This window comes from Carassius auratus, unplaced genomic scaffold (assembly GCF_003368295.1).
Source record: "Carassius auratus strain Wakin unplaced genomic scaffold, ASM336829v1 scaf_tig00214211, whole genome shotgun sequence".
Lineage (NCBI taxonomy): Eukaryota > Metazoa > Chordata > Actinopteri > Cypriniformes > Cyprinidae > Carassius > Carassius auratus.
In genome coordinates this window covers 51128-67797 of record NW_020527560.1, presented here as the reverse complement: position 1 = coordinate 67797, position 16670 = coordinate 51128, and positions in this window count along the sequence as shown.

Genomic DNA, 16670 nt, shown 5'->3' with positions numbered 1-16670 from the left:
AGCGATCTGTGTGTGCGTGCAGTGGTCACAGCTCGTGCGGTGTGTGACTCAGACTCTGATTGGGTCTTTCAAACGTCAATCTGAGAGTGTCATATCTGGACACCACCCCATCGTGTCACATGCTTCCTGCACACTTCCTGGTAGTTATCTGGCCAAAACAACACTGAAACACCTCTGTACACACAAAATATCCGAATAATAAACCCGCGATTACGATATTAAAGCTTGGTATGAGAATTTCTTGAGATCTGGGGCGTTTTTATAAAAAAAATCGAAAATGTACATCGGAAATGCTAACTTGTGCAGCGATGAAAAAGGCTACAAAAAACATATTTTTACAACAGTAAACGACCAAATTCCATCCCTGATCGCTAAAGGAAGTTATTATAAACACTCGATCGGGGTTTAAAGTGAGTTTTGAGTAAAAGTGTACTAATAATTTCATAAATTGTCAGATGTAGCTTGATGCTAACGTTAGCACCAATGCTACTAATAGCAGGTGCTTTTCTTCTTCATAATGCATTTTTGTCTCAATAATTCACGTAAGGTCGTAAGAAAATGTTTTGTTGTATTTTTATAGTAAGACTTTTGATAAATAAGGGCTAAATGCAAAGAGAGACTGAAGTGAGATCGCTGCTTTGTTGCTTTGTAAAGCCTGAAAAACCACAATCAAGGCTAATAAAGGTGGAATAAAAACAAAAGAATAATGATAAAAGAATAATGCGGATAATGTGTCATACCTGGCGGAGGTGTGAAAGAACCGTTTGGTGAGAACAATACAATCATGAAACGGGCAGTTTTCACAGCCAAACACACATATAAAACACACATCAGTGTTTACATGTGAGATCTTACAGAGATGACAAGGGCCATAAATCAATCTGATTAGCCTTCTCTAAAAACACACATGACATGGCCTTAGAAAATATTTCATAAAATTCACAGTTTTACAGATTCGATTATGAAATTTTTTATGAAGTCTTGGAAGACTTGTGGCCTTAGCTACACTGTGTTTTCAAACTCATTTCCTACATCAACAATTTTTAAAATACATTTAAAACATATGTTTTTAATATTTTTATTTTTGTTTTTATGTTTGAGCTTATATAGCCTATTATCATAACAGTCTTAGCGATTCTGATTCCTGAACAGTAAACTTTAAAGTGTCAGCTTTGTGAACAAAGGTTGATTATGTATCTGGTCAGAAAGAATCATGAGCAGAAACCTTTTTATTTTGGGTATGTAATTTCGGTCTCCATGCCAAAAAAGGGGGGTTACTAGTAAGGGGTTAATAACAAAAAAAAAGCTTAAGCAAAGGCTAGGGTGACCAATTTCAGAGAAAACGTTTATACCAACCCACCAAATCCCAGGAAGGAGAGAGACATTATGGGTTAGAGGTTACAGCAGGAGTAGTTATCAAAAATTGTTGGGAAGCCTACACAAATGTTGGTGCATCTATCATTATGATGACTTTCTATAAGTGTAATGATTTTTATACTGAGCAACAGAACTTTGTGTGTGTGTGTTCACTGCTGTGTGTGTGCACTTTGGATGGGTTAAATGCAGAGCACAAATTCTGAGTATGGGTCACCATACTTGGCTGTATGTCATATTAGAATAATTTCTAAAGGATCATTTGACACTGAAACCTGGAGTAATGATGCTGAAAATTCAGCTTTGTCACCACAGAAATAAAATTCTGGTTTAAAGTATATTAAAAAGATAATCACTTTATCATAATATTACTGTACTGTTTTTACTGTAGTTCTGATCAAATAAATGCAGCCTTGATGAGCAGAAGAGGCTTTAAAAAAACTTTTTTTATTTTTTATTATTGATGCTAAACTTTTGAATGGCAGTGTATTTAAATGTGAAAAAATGCAGCAGTTTGAAATTCTAATTCAAAAACAATTATAGAATGGTTAGGGTTAAATTGAATGAGAACATCTTTAAGGAAAAAAGAAAAATATATTGTGAATCATCTTTTTAGGAATGAGCGATTTTGGAAAAACTTTTAGGTTCACACTTGGGTATACTCTTTACCAGAACCAACTCTTTCAGTAGAAAGAAAAAAATCCACTTGAGTTATCAAAGACTACATTCCCACTTCAATGACTATTAATAAATAGTTATTACATAATTATATGATTATTACATAAAATATAAAATACAATAAGAAACATTATTTTGTAATAATGTATTGTGAATAATTTTATAATAATAAAACCAAAATTACAAAACTAGAATTAGTCTTCTTTTTTTTCTAACATTACAATATTAAGTATTTATTTTTGTGGAAAACCACAGGGTGCCCTTTTAAACTGCTTCTCATAAAACCTATTCATAAAGCAGCTGTGACAGAATTTTACTAAGGAATGGGGAGAAATCTTAAGCTAAGAAAAAGAGTGAGGATGACCTTTTTGGTATGGATGATGTCAGCATGATTACTATCTACACCCACAGTGATTGGCTGATAAGGGATGGGTCTCTGTCAGTTATTTTATAATAGAAATATTGTAGAATGAGATATCATGTTGCCATAATCAAATAAAAATTTCAAAATAAAAATGTTGCAATATTCAAATAAAGTTTGAACTAGAGTGTCACTAATTAATCAAGCAAATGTTCAGCTAATTGTCAGCTTCTACATGTCTGCATCTTATAAATAATTGTTATATGTATAAGCAGCCTTTTAATTAACAGACTAGAATTATTATGGCTGATATGACAGTAAGATTTAGTACAAAGGTAAAAGATATCCAAACTGGATTGCTGTGGAAACAGCCATTTTAGGATTGTTTAGGATTTGGTCTTTGTGATTTAGGTGTCCTCTTACTACCACTAACTTTTCACAGATTTAAGAGCTGATTTTTACATAAAAAAACTTTATGAAGTACTTGAAGAAGAGTCGAAGAGTGCTAAAGATGTGGAGTTAGGAGCAACATTTAGTTTCACTTAAAATATGTTGTGAAAATGGCCCCTGGTGTTTATACCCTATGTTATCTAGTTATGAAGCACTGCAAAATAATTTATGCCAATATTATCTATTTTCTACATTAAATATTATTTGTTTGACTATACCACATACTTAATATGCCTATTATCATTACCGAAATCATGAACCTCATTTTCGTAACCTATGTATCATTAAAGCAACATGTGTTCTTTTAAGATTTATTTAAGAAATTGAAAAATAGTAGTCTGCTTTTAAATGTATGTGCAGAATCTATACATTGTGTTCTTTCAGGTTTGCCACATCATTTAGAAAATATTTCAGTTTTTACTGAAAAAAAAAAAAAATTGGCTGCAAAATGCAGAAGGTGTTGCAGTAATGAGAGAAATAATTCAAAATCACATAAAAATTTTATTATAAAAATATATTTTATTCCAGAGTTTCAAGTAATTGTGCATGACTGTTATAAAACCATTTTTAAAAATGTGAAAATGTATTATTTTTCACCACATCACTGGACTTTTCAGAGTGTTACGGTAATGAGATTTTTAAGGACATGTTTTGGAAAATATGTTCAAAAAGTTGTTAAATTGTCAGTAAAACTTTTTTAAATTTATGGTCACTGACACTTCAGACCCGGCTCTTAATGCTTAAAAAGAAAATTTGTTGATACAAACATTTTTTTAAATGTCATATATGAAATCTTTGAAACTACGATTTCGTGAGAATTAATTTCCGCCTATAAGACAGCCTAGTCAGTAATATTTTTATTTTATCGATTTATTTTGGTATTGCATCACTCATAGCTCAAATGTTTAAAATAGAGCTTAGGAAGATGTATGTAACCACAATCAGTTGCTTTGATTAGCTCGTATAGTATAGGCTTGTCTCTTGTCAAAAGGGTCAACGTGACGGCAGACTTTGATGAACACTGCTGGAAGCAGCGACGTCTGTGTCCGTATCATTCTTATCAATGAGAAAGTAAACTTGTATCTCCATTCTACCACGTCATAAAATTTGTATCTCCGATAAAACATGATTTGGGGGAAATGTTGTGTTAATGTTGGTATACAACAGTATATGATAGCAATATAAGGTATAATACCAACTTTAACAATACAATGTTGAATAACTAAAAAAATATGTTTTTTTAATTTCCTGAAAAAATAATGATTTTGGGGATACGAGGATTGCGCCTGACAGGGACGATAAGCTGTTTTGGGAGAAGGGCCAGTAATTCTGATATGCTGTCTGAAACGGGCCGAGTGTCTCAGGCCTACATTTGAGGCCCATGCAGGGCTGTAGTTTGTGGATGATCGCGCAGTTAGCTGACACTTGCAAAAGCCTGTAATCGCTTTCTGTGCGCACTGATTTAAGTTTCACTTTTGCTTTCTTAATTCTGCCAGTGCCATGTCATGATGCCATCGTAGGTGCACATAAGAGCATGCTCTTTCCACCAGAACCACCTCGCAACACGTCTTCGAAAAAATCCTTGTTACAACATCGTATGGATGACATTGTCTCATCTGGTGTTCATAAGTGTCTTCATATTGCGTTTATAGCTGATAACAGAAAACCAGTAAATATATTATAAAATTACAACTGCACTACGAAAAAAATCTCCATGATTAGCCTGCTTTTCCCTGCTTGAGAATTTCTGTCCAGTGAATGGATGACCTTAGCAAATGTGTGGTTTTATATATATATTATATTTGTTCTGGACCAAAGCAAGTGAACTAGCAGACTTACCTGTTGTGAATACACCCTTTAACGAATTATTAATTTTGATATGGTAGTATGTCCTTTTAGCAGTGGAGACATTAGCAGAGAAGGAGAGGAGTGACTGATACACATTTAAACGTATGGAGAGCAGCTGAGAATATCATTGGTGTCTCTCTCCCCTCCCTCCAGGACATTTATGGAACCTGTCTCACCCGCAAAGCCCTCTGCATCAAAGGTGATCCCACCCACCCATCACACCAGCTTCTTCAGTCTGCTGCCATCAGGGAGGAGACTGCGGAGTCTCCAGGCCAGGACCAGCAGACTGAAGGACAGCTTCATCCACCAGCTAGGCACTAATATACGATGGCATGCACTTTATGCAGCATTGGTCTGCTCAACCTCATTCTCCATGGAACTGACATCATTCCACTACCTCATCAGTCAGTTAAATAAAATAAATGCTCCTGAGCCCTTTGCCACTTGTCACTTTAATCAGACTTAAGGTTTTTTTTTTTTTTATGCACTAAAAATCACTTAATTGATTTGCACTCTATCTGCCATGTGCCTTACGCTGCTTTATTTAACTTTACTTTTAATTTTATAATATGTCTTTTTTTACATTCCCTTATTGTATAGTTGTATCTACATTTTATATTTGATCTAGATTTTTAGGCTTTAATGTTAATGTTATCTGTATGCACCTGGGTCTGAGAGTAACACAATTTTGATTCTCTGTATGCATGTACTGTACATGTGTAAAACTGACAATAAAGCAGACTTGACTGACTTGAAAAAGAATGACAATGTGTGTATAAATTATGCTATATACTGTTATATTATATCAGTATTGTATTGGTTAGTTACCGTCAATGGTCCTTATGTGGTCATGACAACACTGGCACGACACCGACATACCTAAACTCACTGGTTCAATCTTATGTGCCCTCCAGAAGTTTGCTCTCTGCAAGTGAACTCTGCAAGTGAAGGTCTGTGAGAGTGATTTTGAACTTCTTTAGGATGGCACCACAAGGCGTCTTGTGGTGCCATCCTAAAGAAGTTCAAAATCACTCTCACGGACCTTTTCCTGGACTGTGCCCAGCTGGTGCTGGTGGAATGACCTCCCAATCTCAATTCATACAGCCGAGTCTTTACTCATTTTCAAGAAACATCTAAAGACTCATAGGCTAGTGACAATGCCCCTGAATGTTTGAGATACCCCTACCGGAGGTAGAACTAAAACCAACAATGTTTTTCCTCATCTCTAAGGTCTCCCATATATGAAATGGATTCTTGGCTGAAAATATTTTACTGCTAAGATTGTTAAATTAACAGATATTGTTATGCACCACAAAACCAATAAAGGACTAAAATATAGCCTGTCCGTATGGGAGTTAAGGCATATAAACTAATGTAGATCAATCACACAAGCTCTGAGAGCTTTGAAACTTGACATGTTTGTAGTCAGGAAGTGGATTCAACTACTAGAAAAGACTGGATGTAAATATATTTATGTATGGAATAAATAGAGACATGTAAACACATACCTAAAATAAGCGGAGATGCACAAATTTAATATCTATGCAGAATGTTTTCATTTACTTTGTGCTTGCTTTGCCTGGCATTATCATAGAAACACATATGATGGAAAGGTGGGGTTGTGCTGAATCCAGCAATACCAAATATGTAAATATATGATAAAAGAGAAGTGTTCTGTCACTCAATGTATGAGGTGACCAAAATGAATGAAAATGGAACACTGACATAATTGAGTCCAAACCCATTCATTATCAGTGGTGAGAAGAATGTTGAGAAATTCATTGTTACTGCAAAGTAACTTACATTAGGTAAGTGCTGATCTATATTTATGATACATTTAATAATGATACATTTCATAAGGCACAGTATACTATACAATTCATATGAAACACAGATCCAATTGAAGGTTAACATTGGAATGGAACACCTTTATTAAAATATCGTCACTGTCGGGCGGAAACCTCACATGTCCAAATTTTGTCAATTTCATATTTTTTCACAAATCGATGCTATTGGTCAGTCCTCACGTGGTAAACAATCTAAAGTGTTGAAAATAGATTGAGAGCAAATCTCTTAACTCCATCGGACACTTCAACTGTCTGAGAATCCTCTTAACTCCACCTCTTCTTCACTCCGCGACTGGTACTTCTGCAGCATTTTGTGTCCTCAGGATTTAAAGTCGCAACGATTGAGAAATCCTCATCGAGCAACACGTAAAGCAAGCTTTAACTCTGATTTTATCTGTGTTAAACTATGATATCAGTTATTGATGTATTTTAAAATGTCTACTTATTAATAGGCTTATTATTACTAGGCTTATTATACGTGTGCATTGAAGTTTATACTGTCCATGACCTTTCTGGACATGGACAGTATACCGTACACACAGCTTCAATGGAGGGACTGAGAGCTCTCAGACTAAATCTAAAATATCTTAAACTGTGTTCAGAAGATAAATGGAGGTCTTACTGGTTTGGAACGACATGAGGGTGAGTTATTAATAACATAATTATGATTTTTGGTAGAACTATCCCTTTAATGTGGCCTAATAACAGACTAAGATGATAAAGACAATTCAGTAGGCCTAGCCTATATGTCTTTTGTTGTTGACTCAATGTATACAGACCAGAAAATATGTACGTGCATTATGAAATGCATTAAGTGATTTTAAAAGGATCAACTCCGTACAGGCAAGCAGACGATTACAGTGATATAAACGAGTTATAGACAGTTTATTCTATATGGAAAAAAATGCTTAACGTGAAACTTTCGATGTTGTGTTTATTCTGGGCTCACGTGCTTGCCTGTACATATTAGTTATGTATTATAATGAAGTAGAGAAGCATATTGAGTTTGGCCTTTATCATCTTAGTCCGTTATGCCACATTTTGCGGTATCTGAGGAAAATACTATATACATATTCATTATATTAATGAACTGTATATTTAATTAGATATTTTAATAGCATCTTAATATATTAAGCCATGTTAAGTGTTTTTTTTTCTACACTTAGCGAGAGACTTTGCGCAAACGTTCATATTCTGCTGTTCTGGCCACGGATTTGCCAGTCTTGTCTTTTTCTTGCAGGACCCCGTACGTTATAGTACTAAATTAGTTTTAATCATTTATTCACCACCACAGCATCTTGTCTCCATTGGCAACATGCACGATTTGTGTTGATTGCAAGTGACGTCACAGGTAGCAGAGAGTGCAAGTAGCGATTGCAAGTGACATTGTAATTTAGTTTATTTTTTCTTGTCTTCGCCACATGGCTTTATAAAATGTTGGGAAATTCAAACGAAAAGTAATAAAAAAAATAAACAAAATAAAAAATAAAGACTGCAAGTGATGTCACTAGCGGAAGTGCAAATGTCTGAGTGTGCAAGTCTGAGAGTGCAAGTACAAGCCTGCAGCCAGACCCTCTTGACCCTCATGGGTCAACCCCCCATGATGTTACAACTGCAACACACCACTCATCCACATTGTCATCTGTTACAAAGTGGGTCATATTTGGACAGTCAGGGCAAGAGCAAAACCCTGTGCAGGTCAAGCCCACAGAAAGACACTGGCATTTGGTGGCATCGGCACAGTTTCCATCTTTACAGTAGAGGTGGGTGAGGTCTCTAACTCCTTTAGGTGCTGGTGCCTTCTGGAACATCACAGATTTAATACACCCATCTTCTCTGAGCCTCCATCCTCTACCAACTGGGTTCCAGAGAAGAGGTTTGGCCAGGTGGCTGTGACGCCACACTGCTGTTTGGTACATGGCTCTCAGCACATGTTGCTGGAAAGCCATCTTCTGTTGGGGGTAGATTTGCTTCTGACAAATCTGTGGTAGATGCTAGTGTGTACCTCAGCTCATCCAGGTTGGTGCTAGGATGCCCATCTTGGTGCCTCTTCTTTGTCTTTCAAGATCTTTGATTGAGTGTTGGTGGTCATATCTATCAAACACTATAATGACACAGCTGTTACCTTCCTTTCCCATTAAAGTTGCGATCTTTTTCAAGACACACTCACCCAGGTCATTGAACGTTTGAAAAGCTGAATCATTGAGACTTTGAAGAAAATCCATGGCATCAATGATATATGCTGATGGTTCTTTAACATTTGGCAGCTGCTGTGTCTCTTCAACAACAGCCTCGAGTTTCTTGGCCAGGTCAGCTTGTCTTCTTCATGCTTCCATCATCAAAAAACAAAGAGGGTGGGACAGCTGCGAGTTCGTGAGACATCACAGTCTCCATGGACACCTCTCTTTGTTTGGAGACAGCCAGTAATCCAATCAGAAAGAGCATGTCTGAGTCCATGTGGACCTTTGTAGATATGCTGACTCCAACCGATGTTTTCATGTCCTTGAAGGTTGCACACTGGTTTATGTTCTCTGACTCCCAGAAGCTCTTTGTTCTTTTTTGATTTTGCCAGACGTTGTTCTATAAAGATGGCATTGTGCTTCGCACCATCTTGGAGGACGCTTGAGAGCTCTTTTGCAACTTTCTCAGATGCAACCTGACCACTTGCAACTTGATATCAAGATCAAAGGGATTCTGCCTCTGCTCCATAGTTTCCATTATCTTCTGTATTAAACATTGTATCGTAAAAGTTGGTACTATACCTTATATTGCTATCATATACTGCTGTATACCAACATTAACACAACATTTCCCCAAAATCATGTTTAATCAGACATAGGAGATTTATGACTTGGGAGTGGGGAGATACGAGGTTACGCTCTCATTGATAAGAATGATACGGACACAGACGTCGCTGCTACCAGAAGTGTTCATTAAGTCTGCGGTCGCGTCGAGCCTTTTGACAAGAGATAAGGCTTTACGGGGTAACTAAACCCCTGGTCAGAGCCTGACTCCACCCACTGGCTATATTTGAAAAATGCTGAAAAGTGGGCAGAGCACAGCAGAGATAGAGGGGACGAACCTAGAGCGAGAGTGAGCCGGTGGGGCGTGAACCTGAGACCCGCAGTGACGGATTGATTGACAGCTCCTGTCAGAGTCGCTAAAATGGAGAGTGACTCTAGTTACGCAAGTAGCTTTGCAACAGAGCATTCATTTGAAGTAGAGGACTTTTCTCCCCCACCTTCACCTGAAGTGGAGGATGTCGAGGTGTCTGTGGACACAGGGCCTCAGCCATATCAATTCAAGCCGCTGGCTCAAACTTCGGTCTTAACTCCCGCATTGCGATCGGCATCCAAGGATGCTAGCGAAGCAGCCGCGCAAGAGAGAATGGGGCCAGTCTCCGAGTAAGCCACTGTATCGGTTTTCAGCATGAGCTGTGTGGAGAAGCCCATTTCCATCTCCATTGCGTTGGAGAAGCAATCCCACGTAAAATGCAGTTTGCACACTCCAGCTCTAGGTGGGAACTCGCAGTCTTTCAGGCCAAGTGCATGCAACCACTGGCACCTAATTTTCAAGTGTGCTGGAAAACTATACAGTCCGTGTTGTTGCAACCAGCAACCAGCACGTACCATCCTGACCACTGTAAATGAATCTATGCTAACTTGAAGCTATCCTAACTGATGCAATACTATGCTACTAACTAACTATGCTTTAATCAATACTAATGTTACACTAACAACTATGCTAATTAACGACATGGGCTACACGAAATCATCTAAATAACTATATAAATGCTATGCTAAATAGATGCTAAAATACTCTATCCTGATCGTTTTCAATACTTGCAATTCCAACTCCTGACTCACTACAGTGATTTTGATGAAACAAGATGGTGTTATACTGCCAAGGGCGTGGTAGCTCGTACCAAGGGCGTGGTGAGCTGGAAACTGCTTACGTCACGTACCACCGTAAACATTCAATAGGAAAAATCTTAAAATTAAGGCGGAAATTAATCTGCCGCAAACAAAGTCGCTGGTCGCGTTGACAAGCCTATTGACAAGAGAAAAGGCTTCAATAGTTAACCAAAGCTAACTGTGGTTACATACATCTTCCTAAACTCCATTTTAAATGTTAAAGAGCTATAAAAGTGAAGCAGAACAAAAAACTATGAGGTGACTAGGCTGTAATAGGCGGAAATTAGCCTAATCTGCACTCAAACTTACCTTCGTGGTTCACAGGCTTCCTTCTGCAACGAAGAATTACAGCTATCGATTTTGAACAAAACAAGTCTACTCAAATGTATCCAACCTAACTATTTTAATTCGTTATTGTGAAAAAAAAACAGAGTTATGCAAAGATAGGCTTACATGGCGCCATTAGACAGACCTTTTTCCTCCCTTAAATAAAACCTGTTAGCCTACTTGGGGTATTTTACATGCACAGTGCCAACTTCGAGTCAGTAAAATAATAATAAAAACAATAATTTAATGCTGGTATCTAAAACATTTATTTCAATACAAGTAGAATTAGAAATTAGATACATTTTAAAACTTCAATGCACACGTATAATAAGCCTAGTAATAATAAGCCTATTAATAAGTAGACATTTTAAAATACATCAATAACTGATATCATAGTTTAACACAGATAAAATCAGAGTTAAAGCTTGCTTTACGTGTTGCTCGATGAGGATTTCTCAATCGTTGCGACTTTAAATCCTGAGGACACAAAATGCTGCAGAAGTACCAGTCGCGGAGTGAAGAAGAGGTGGAGTTAAGAGGATTCTCAGACAGTTGAAGTGTCCGATGGAGTTAAGAGATTTGCTCTCAATCTATTTTCAACACTTTAGATTGTTTAATAATTTGTAAAAAATAATAGAACAACGTGAGTTGTTCAACAACATGAATTGTATAGTATACTGTGCCTTATGAAATGTATCATTATTAAATGTATCATAAATATAGATCAGCACTTACCTAATGTAAGTTACTTTGCAGTAACAATGAATTTCTCAACATTCTTCTCACCACTGATAATGAATGGGTTTGGACTCAATTATGTCAGTGTTCCATTTTCATTCATTTTGGACACCTCATACATTGAGTGACAGAACACTTCTCTTTTGTCATATATTTACATATTTGGTATTGCTGGATTCAGCACAACCCCACCTTTCCAACAAGCCATCATATGTGTTTCTATGATAATGCCAGGCAAAGCAAGCACAAAGTAAATGAAAACATTCTGCATAGATATTAAATTTGTGCATCTCCGCTTATTTTAGGTATGTGTTTACATGTCTCTATTTATTCCATACATAAATATATTTACATCCAGTCTTTTCTAGTAGTTGAATCCACTTCCTGACTACAAACATGTCAAGTTTCAAAGCTCTCAGAGCTTGTGTGATTGATCTACATTAGTTTATATGCCTTAACTCCCATACGGACCGGCTATATTTTAGTCCTTTATTGGTTTTGTGGTGTATAACAATATCTGTTAATTTAACAATCTTAGCAGTAAAATATTTTCAGCCAAGAATCCATTTCATATATGGGAGACCTTAGAGATGAGGAAAAACATTGTTGGTTTTAGTTCTACCTCCGGTAGGGGTATCTCAAAAACTAAAGCACTTTTTGACCATTTGTCACTAGCCTATCATCTTTTTCGCCAGCACTTAACCAACTAATATTAGCACTTTTTCTTCTTTACTTGTTTTTCATTAAAAAAATATATAAAAAAACTGTCAATGTGTTCTGTACTAGACTAACTGAGACTTGTCGTGGCACTTGTATACTGTTGTTGTTCTCTTGTTGACCTGACTGCTTCTGTTGTTCTCATTTGTAAGTCGCTTTGGATAAAAGTGTCTGCTAAATGATTAAATGTAAATGACACACAGAGTGAAAGCAAAGCGATCAGAATGAGACATATTGTTCACACCACCGCAGTCGAGAGCGTATAAAAATCGCTCTGGCCGCTAAAAGCTCACAACGCTGTACAAAGATACATGAGCGCTCTGATGTAGATCGAATGCTTATCTTGTATTTAAAGCGGTCGCAAAGCAAACAAGTTTAATTGTCAAACTTGTATCAAAACTGCATTGAAAATGTTACTTAAGTAAATATAATCAAGTATAAACAATGTAAGTATAAGCAGGAAAATTTGTTTAAAAGTAAACTGGGACTACTGTTATTTATTATATCCTTAGATTATTTCCTATAAAGTTACTGCACATCTTCTACTCACCAGGAACATGAACAACCTCAGACACCTTGGTCCACTTGGATTATTGTATATCCACCACAGCAATAATCAACCTGTCCTCCATGGTGCTTGGGAACTAATGTAGAGCTGCGTTCTCTGGAATCCTCTCAAGCGGTGGACTTCTACGTTCCGATTGGTTTCTGCCCAACCGCGTCATAGCTCATTACCATAAAATCGCCCTGATTTCAACTCTCCTTGATGCTCTCACCTGCTAAGGCTAAGTCACGCTGCCCTGCTGCTCACCGCTGCTCGACGCCGACTCACATTGAAAATTAATGACTTCCGGCCACTTTGACGCTCTCGGCGCCAGCGGTGTGAACACACAGTCAGAGTGGTTGGACCGGTTTAGTGAATTTTTTACCCTCCTTCTTCACTATAAATTCAAAGAATGATAACAATTGCCAGCACCCCTTTCTCAATACTTAGCTGTGGTGTATAAAGAACCTGAAAGTCATTTTCAAATAAATGTGCCCATTTAGAATTTTACTCTCAAGTAAAAGTTTTAAAATATGTTAAATTTATTATTCTTGAGTACAACAAGTATTTTTTAAATCCTAAAAATACTTAAGTATTGAAAGTTAAAGTAAATGCAAAATAAGCATACATATATATTTTTTTCCATACACAGTTAAAACTGAACACTTACTCAAGCCATTTCTTCCATTTTGTATTTTTGGGTAAGAATAAAAATCACTTCATCCAGTACTTAGTGTCTTTCATTCCAACATAAGAAAACATGTCTGGACTCTGCATCTGAAATAGTATTTACCATAGACTATATATATATATATATATATATATATATATATATATATATTATATATATATATATATATATATATATATATATATATATATATATATATATATATATATATAAAGGATTTACACAGTTTATGTATCTCAGATGGGACATTGATTAATTTAAACTGCGGATACTGATGTATAAAAATGGCTAATGCGTTTATCTGAAATAACTGAAAACTTAAAAAAAAAAGTGAATTTAAAACTGCCAGTAGCTGACAGCAAGTAGATGTTAATGAGTCATTGAGATTAAACTGGTTCATTTTAATGGCTGATTCATTCAGAAACAAAGCATTTGACTGTTAATGCACTGCAAAAAAATGGTTTATCTTAGTATTTCTGTCTGGTTTTTAGTCAAATTATCTTAGAATTCTTAAATCAAGTTACTTTTACTAGATAAGCCAAATGACTTAAGATGTTTAGTCTTGTTTTCAAGGAAAAAAGCAAGTGCATTCTGCTTAAAACAAGTAAAATTATCTGCCAGTGGGGTAAGTAAAATTCTTAAACCAAGAATATTTCATTTACCCCACTGGCACTAATCGGAAACACCTGGTGGCGAATTAGTTAATTAATATGAGCATCAAACCAGGTGAGGAGCAAACACAATCCAAAACAGCAGGCAAAGAGTTAATCCAACATGCGTGGCAAGAGTCAGGAACCAGGAAAACAGGCAAGGCAAGACTATAGCTGTGTCCCAAAGTTGAGTTGTACACACTCCGAGGGTCACGCATAGACAGGAAAAGAAATGGACACAGCAACCCCATTGGCTTAATGGAGAAAAATGAAGTCAATTAGAAGCACTTACTTCCTGGGGGACGAGCGAACTGCGCAGACTCAAACTGAGCTTGGTGACGTAGATGTCACATGAGCAAGCTGTAAGTCTTCTAACCCTTGTGCCAAGAGAAATCTGAATCACCCACCGAATCTTGAAGAGAAGGCGAGCGTGAACAGGAGCACATTTTGGTAAGTATTCTGATTAATTCTCTCCCTTGACTTCATTCCTTAAATAATTAATGGACAAATGGAGTGTTTAAATGCCTCAGATGTAAAGTTATTCGCTGTCAAAGTGCCGCCAAAATGAATGGGAGTCAATGGAATGCTAACAGCAGGGGGGTGTCCACTAGCCAATGGCGGCGCCCAGGGGTGCTTCAATAAAATATAAAACCCTGCCCCCCTGTGGCCACGGCCTCTGAAGACCAGGCCTACGAAGTGCGTGGGATGCTCCGCCTTTGCAGGATTTCCTAATTCTGTCAACAGGTGTTTCCGATTAGCACTGTCGCATATCAACAGAACATATGAACAAAATATATATAATACTTATATCCGTGCTGTGTACGCACTTCGAAGGCCACAGCCTTTGAAGACCAGGTCTCCAAAGTGCACGAAGGGCCCTCCGAAGTGCATGAGATGCTCCGCCTTTGCAGTATTTCCTCATTCCACCACCTGGTGTTTCCGATTAGCGCTCTGTCACATAGCAACGGTGTGAGAGTAGAGCTGATGAGAGTATAATCCTGCCAGGACAGGTGCAGCCAGAACTACTCGTTTTTGCTTTTATGTTTTACGTCAAAGTGGAGAAGGTGATGTACCTCAGGCTCAACCAAGAGCGAGGCCAGGTAAATTACACTGGTTTGCTGCATCCTTTGTTTGATTACAACTTAAAATGCATGTACTGGCTTGGAGCTTACCTGAATAATGTGATGATACATATAAAAAATTACAAAGTACATGAACACACACATAGCAGAACACACTGCATACTGATATCTTACAAATGTGCGATTTTATGTAGTTTATTGTCTTGACCATGGTGCTCATATGTAGACAGGTTTGCAACCCAGATTTTTTAAAGGCAGTTAACCATGAAAATAAAATGGAATAAACTGATTCTCTTTTTTTTTATAGTATAATAGAACGAGCATAGTAGCCTACAGGTTAATGTTCAGTGGCATCTGTGACAGCTAACAGTGCTCTGTTTGACTGGTCCCAGTCCTGCAGATGCGGTCTTTCATATAGTTACAATAATGTATCAATATTCTCACAATAAATGTGGTTACTTTCATTTTCAAAACTGTAAGAAAGTACATTCTTTAAGTATACTCATACAAATATAAAGTACTATGGGGTTTGTTTTCTCTCACAGGACAGTAACACTTCAAAAATATAGCTGCAAGCAGCAATAATGGGGCCAAGCACTACAGAGGCAAGCTTCAAACGAACGACAGGAATGAGTAATTAAAACCATTTTAAGTTTATTTTAGGCAAAATGGCTTGAAAACAATAAACAAAACAACTAGTAATAGGATTTATTGGCTTAATCACGTGTACCAATAGGTGGCGCTGTTACCAAATTAGTGTGGAATGGTCTGTGTGAGGTGACACATACAATGTTTGAGATACAGCCTCAAATGCATTTTGGCATCCTTCCAGCATATTTGTTGATGCTCTAAATGAGAACCGTTTCGTATATCGACACGAAATCCATTTCCTTCAGTTGTCTCAGTCTGAAGATGATATGATTCGATTTTGGTGAAAATAGGAAAAACGGTCTAGGAGGAGTTCGAAAAAGTAGGTTTTGACAGAAAATCAAGATGGCGGATAGGAAATTCAGCCAAATAAGGAAAACTTCTATGTTCTCGACTTGACACAAGGAATCTAATAAGACCAGCGGCATTTCAATAGCCAGATTTATTCAAAAGTTATTACCCTTTTTGGAAATTTTGTTATAACTTTTGACCACCTGGTGGCGCTGTTTCGAAATATTTTGAGTACCTTCAGGGGATGGTGTTTTTGGCACATTCTAAGTTTCGTAACATTACACCAATGCATTTGTTTAGTATAGCATTTTATTTCACAAAACTGTATTGAAGTCAATGGGAATTTCATGTTTTCCACCATTTTTTTATGTGTCATCAGAGTGAGCCCATACATGTGTGTGTCAATTTGGTCAAAATATCTCAATTCACATCAGAGTTATAGACATTTATATGAAAAAACACGTAAAAAATGACTGACTCTTGACTTTGATTGAATTTTACTACCCCTTA